Raw genomic sequence first — 6,012 nt, forward strand, 5'->3', positions numbered from 1 at the left:
TTCACAATTTTTTTTCTTCCAGAAGTCCAGTGGAATATATTCAACTGTGCACCAATTAAGTTACCAAAAACAAAAAAGTAATAAGTCAAAAATAGAACATACACGTTTGAGAATTTGGCTCATTTGCAAGCATCTATTTACATTTGTAAGCACTAATTTTATATTGTAAGCATGGAACTCATTTTCAGCTTAAGTCGTATTGTATTGTATAGAACATGGAATTTCTGAAATCTAAGTTAAGAACAAAAGGACTAATTAGACTTTATTGTTTCATTCAACTTAAGAACAAAAGGACTAATTAGACTTTATTGGAATTTCTGAAATCTAAGTTATGTACAACCCAACAACAGTTTTGATCATTGGTGCAAAAAAAAAAAAGAAACGGCATTAACATTAATATCACATGTTAACTCAAAGCAGTATCTTTATTGCCAGGTTCACTTGTTGCATGTTCTTAAATTATGTTAAGCACCATAGTGTAAGCTACACCACCAGTTGACCCGAACGGATGAGGCGATATGTTCGAGTAGGTTCTACATCTTTGACCGACTGTGGCTCAAGCTAGCTTCAATTGAACCATGTGGCTCGTCCGTTGGCAAATATACATCATCGTCAAACTGCATAAGAATCAGTATCATTTATAAGCTTTATTGGTGTCACGGTAGTATGAGAAACGTATATTTTTGAACTAACTTAAAATATTACAAACTCAAGAAAAGGTGATGTCGCGGTTGGACGAAAACTTAATGAGTTCTATCAACTTCGGCAAGCTTTTAAGGGAAAAGATTCAACACCTTTACAAACTGACCATTCTTGTTTGAGAGATTGACTGGTATGAAATGAATATTTGGCATCTTCAGTTGAATAGAAGCTATGTCTGGAAATCTGAATCATAACATTTAATTGTCAACTCACAACATGATTATAGCATATGCACTAAATTTGTGGCACTTAGAGGACAACGTTATGTGACTGTGAGACACAGAGACTTCAGAACAAGATTAGGATCCATTTAAACAGGGATATCATATCTTATAAATACTGATAGAATACTTTGCAATTATCTTATTAATTGCTTTTAAACATATAATAAAGTGTATCCGTGGTGAAGTTGAAACGCACAGTTGCACCATATCCTTTCTATTTTCCTCTTTCATTCATCAGAGACAATACACCAAATGGTCCCGGGTTGCTGTCATATGACTGAAAGGTCACAAGTTCAAGTCCTGGAAACAGCCTCTTGTGTAAAAACAGGGTAAAGCTGCGTACAATACACCAAATGGTGGGACCCTTCCCAGACCTTGCGTATGCGGCTTTAGTGCACCGGGTTGCCCTTTTTTATTCATCAGAGACAATAGAGAGGTAGGTCTATTTAGACACACAGAGGGTAGGACTGAGACAAACCTGTTTAGTGCTGCCTTTGCCATCTGGTAGAGGGTGGCTTCAACAGATGGGCTATAGACCCCTTCCATTGGAGAGCCAAAAAAAGTGTCAAGCAAAACTCTTTTCACATCCAGGTACTTTTCTGTAAAATAAAGAGGCTTCTTGGGGACGCTATATAACGATTCATATGAATACCTACCACCACATTAAATTTAGAAGAATGAATTATATTCTCCTAGTTAAAGAGAACACATGTACAATGATTTCCTTAGTTGGAGGATGTGGCAAAAACTTCCACCAAATAATGAATGAACAGAAAAATTTCTAAAAATTGTTATGAAATTCATCAATAATTAAGCCTATAGAATCAACCTCTGGAAGATTGAGGAGTCTGTTTTAAATCTTACGACTTTTCCACATACATTACAGGAAGCCAACTTAGTTCTTACTTTTTGTTCATTAAAATTTGCTAAGTGTGTGTTTTGTTTAGTTCTAGGGTGACAAAAATTGATTTTGAATGAATTGATTTCGGCAAAAAGTCAGTTGAAGATAAAATGATATATGTTTAAATCTGAGTGTAAGAATCCATTGGAGAAGCAAACACCAAACTCTAGCATATGTTTGGTTCTACTATGAGCCTTTCTTGTATCATCTTGATACATGCTAAGGACTGTTTATTGAGTTGTAAACTCGTTGTTCTACACCAAAGCTTTTAAGCAAGGTTGTAGTTGTTTGTTTGAAGGTAACTTCATCTTTTTGTTTGTGTTTAAGTCTGATAATCACAAGGGTTGTGATTGACTGTAGGATAGTGAGATGAGATCTCAGATCTAGGAGTTCCTATGTTAAAATCAATACGAGTAGGACCTAGATCTAGAGTTGTAAACGAGGAGTTTGCTGATAAACTTAGAATAAGGACTATACTATTGGATTTCCTTCCTGGCTTGATAGCCCCCAAATGTAGGTGAGTTGTGCCGAATTGGGTTAACAAACTCTCTGTGCCTTTTACTTTCTTGTCTTTTATTTTGCTGTTTTGTTTATGTTTACTGCTAGCACGATGTTCTAAACATCTCATTCAACATCTGTTATCTGTGTCTGCTGTTGGAACATCGCATAGAACATTATGTTGCTAGTGCGCCAGAATTTCAGAACACCAATTAATTTCTTATACGTAATACTAATATCTTTAAGACGTGCCCTTGATATTCTGATAATTATATGCTCTACTTTTATATTCAAATAAAGTCATATGCATGCATATAATATATTCATTTAAACAAATTAGATATTTATCGAAATAGTTTTTCCCTGACACACATATGGTTCACCTAGTGTCATATTTATCATCCATCATTTTCAAACCAATTAAAACAGAGTCACATATTTATCCAATATACTTATCTAATTCCGTACTTGAATTATTTCTAAATCATGCATATTGATCTAATATCATATGATAAATCTAACATAAGTAAATTACTTTTAGATAATACACATGCATTTAGAACACCAAATATTTCATAATATGTCATCAGTTATATGCATATTATTTCATGTTCAAATTAACATCAAATGGATTTCAAACAATAAATTTCATACATATCAAAATTTACCATGCATATATTATCTACAACCACATGTAAATTTAACACAAACACATCACATATGAAATATTTATCCTTAAATTTCCATAACATATATTCATGAAAGAAATTTGTTTATCGTTTACTATGGTAATGGATGAGAATGTGAACGTTCATCTCTCCCAAAAAAACTACAACCATCAATTAACCATAAATAAGTCATATGTTCTTCTTCTGCTAGCGAATGAAGTTTCCCCTATCAAACATTTCCAACTTAACAAAGTCAGAAGTCATTTTTTTCAATAAAGCAGCCATAGAAATCGAACCTGAAGATTGTTAAATATCCTGATTGTTGGGAAGAGGCTGATGCACTTAAACTTGAAAAGTTTAATGGTTATGCATGTAAAACTCAAAGCGCATGAGGTTGCCACATTAACAATTAGGTTCAATTCGTCTCCACCAATAATTGTATATTGGATGCAATAGGAATGACCAGTGAATCCCCTTCAGGATACTATGAGTTCCTTGATGTGTATTGCACAACCACACCAAGCGTATCTCCTAACGGTATTTTACAGATTTATGGTTCCAGCAAGCATTAAAGAGTTGATGGATGATTTAGAGTAAGAGAATAAGGGAGAATTATGTTATTAATGTAACAAAATTCCTGTTTCAGTTTGTGTGTCTAATTAATGCTCAAATGTCAAGCATTTATAGTTCATTACATGACCTTTCATATGAGTGAAAGCACACATTTGACTTGAATCAATGTTATGGTTCATTAAACATCATTTTGCCACAGGTTATATCATATAAACTTGAATCAATGCTAAGGTTCATTAAGCACCTCTTTGGCAAAGTTTATAATTATATACACTTGAATCAATGCTAAGTTTCATTAAGCACCCCTTTGTCAAAGATTCCAATGTATATGAATGATTCCCATGAAGAGTTACAACTCTTAGTGATTACAACTTTTAATTCTAAAGTAATTATATTATTTTAGAAATCACCAGGTATTTCTCTTATGAAATAACATCCAGGTTTCTTGTTTACCATATCTCTTCATCAGGTATTTCTATTTATCTCCTCCTTTTCTCATTCCTGTCCTGCAAAGGACAGTGCTTGCAATCTTCTTAGTTATTTCATTTTGGTTTGGAACCTTTTTCTCTAATGCATCACTTAGAATCTTCATATTTGAGTTCATCGAACATTTGAGTGTTGTTCAAACCATCAACTTCCTAGTATGAAGAAGCTGGATTGGGGCTAGAGTTTGGATTTGATAAAAGATCTTGCTTAGAGACATTTTGTGGCATGGACATTATTAAATACTTCAGTTTTATGCTTTTGTATTATTTTTTAGAGATTGTTCAAAAGCATGTTCTGACAACAATATGGCAAAATATTTTAACTACGAACATAATATGACAAAATGCAAACATTAGTTTCAATATTTTTGTTAATTGCGTACGTATCAATAAATCAAATACATTTTAAAAGAAAAATCACCCAAGTATAAAATAAACACTCTTCCCACATAGCTTCTTATTAACCTCCTAAGTTCCACATCTTCCTTTCAACTTCCTCTTTGCTAATGGAAACTGTTGTGAAATCTTTAAAAATCACACCAATAAAATACTTGATGTATGGAACAAATTAATCAAGCAACCAAAACAACGTGGGTGACAGTTATAAACACAAGGAAAAGATAGAATAATAAAGGAGAAAGAGAGAGAGAACACACGAAATTTTTTTACCCAGTTTGGTCCAATATTGACCTAGTCTCGGGGAGAGAGCAGCTCTCCGTTCCACTATAATGATGAATAACTTTAAAGAGATATCAAAAAGGGGTTACAAGAATCAGTCTTCAAACCTAATTATACCCAAAGTAGTGTTTCTCCAAGGTGAAACAATCACAACCTTAGTGTTGGTTGACAAAAGAAGACTACCCTAGTTTTAGTGTTGGCTTCCAAACCCTTGTTTTCTGGCTCTCTAGACCTTTCTCATAAGTTTTACATCGGTCTATATTTATAGTAAAAGAATCCCTCAAAAATTGGAACAAATCCAAACCATAAAAATACGTGTTTTATTTTCTGCTATTTCGTGAAATCGAGCGCCGATTTTACCAAATCGGCCGCCGAAAATTGACGAATGGAAAGGCTGAAAAAACACGCAAAATCAGCCACCGATTTGTTTAAATCGGGCCCCGATTTTGCACTCCTTCAGAATCACAATTTTGAGTCATACTACAACAATCTCCTCCTTGACTCTAAATTAACGATGATGTCAATTTAACCATCAACCACTTTACTGCTCTCTCCATCTACCCACAATTTCCCCCATTTTTCCCCACATTCACCCTTTTTTTCATTCCTTTTATTCCCATGAGATAGCTTAGGAAAGTTTTATTCCCATGAAATAGAACACATGATCTTCAATAAAATACCATCCCTGCCCTTGCCATTCTCGCTAAAATTTTCTCCCCTATTTCCGCTAAATTTTTTTTCTCTTTTAAAAAAATACATATTTTTATTAGGGGCCTCTCTTGTTTATGAGAACCGAGCCTCCATTTTCCTAGGAACGGCCCTGGATTAGAGTGAGGTGCCAAATCAGTTAGGACGTCCTTTAATCATGTCATTTTGCTCTTGATTTAGAAGAAAAAAAATCACATATTTAAATTTGTTATATAAATGATTTAGAAGAGAAAAAAAAATCACATATTTAAATATGTTATAAATTTTAGTTCGAATATGAAATCATATAGACTCAAAAATGTCATGTTAATTTTCTTTTTTAAGTAAAAAAGTCATGTTGAATATTTTTTTGTTTATTGACAAAATGTCATTTTTTTTTGTTTGAGAGACTGACAAAATGCCATGTTGAATATTAAAAGTTTAATCGCATTGCATAGGGTATCAATCCTTAACCCTACTTAGAATAAAAAGTGTGAACCCTAGATAACAGATAACTCTTACGACTTTCAATCAAGTCAAACAAAGGCGAAGGTATTAATCCCCAAGGTCTGTATATTCTCTCGTTTCTTACTTTT

General features: G+C 33.4%; 1 pseudogene; it reads right to left on the reverse strand.

Moving 5' to 3' along the window:
• LOC146954532 (protein SMAX1-LIKE 3-like) overlaps nucleotides 1-5,427 on the reverse strand; it is an 80,520-nt pseudogene extending 75,093 nt beyond the window's left edge.
• Nucleotides 5,428-6,012: the final 585 nt, after the last annotated feature.

This window comes from Medicago sativa, chromosome 1 (genome assembly GCF_051527215.1).
Source record: "Medicago sativa cultivar Bolivia chromosome 1, Bolivia_mono, whole genome shotgun sequence".
Lineage (NCBI taxonomy): Eukaryota > Viridiplantae > Streptophyta > Magnoliopsida > Fabales > Fabaceae > Medicago > Medicago sativa.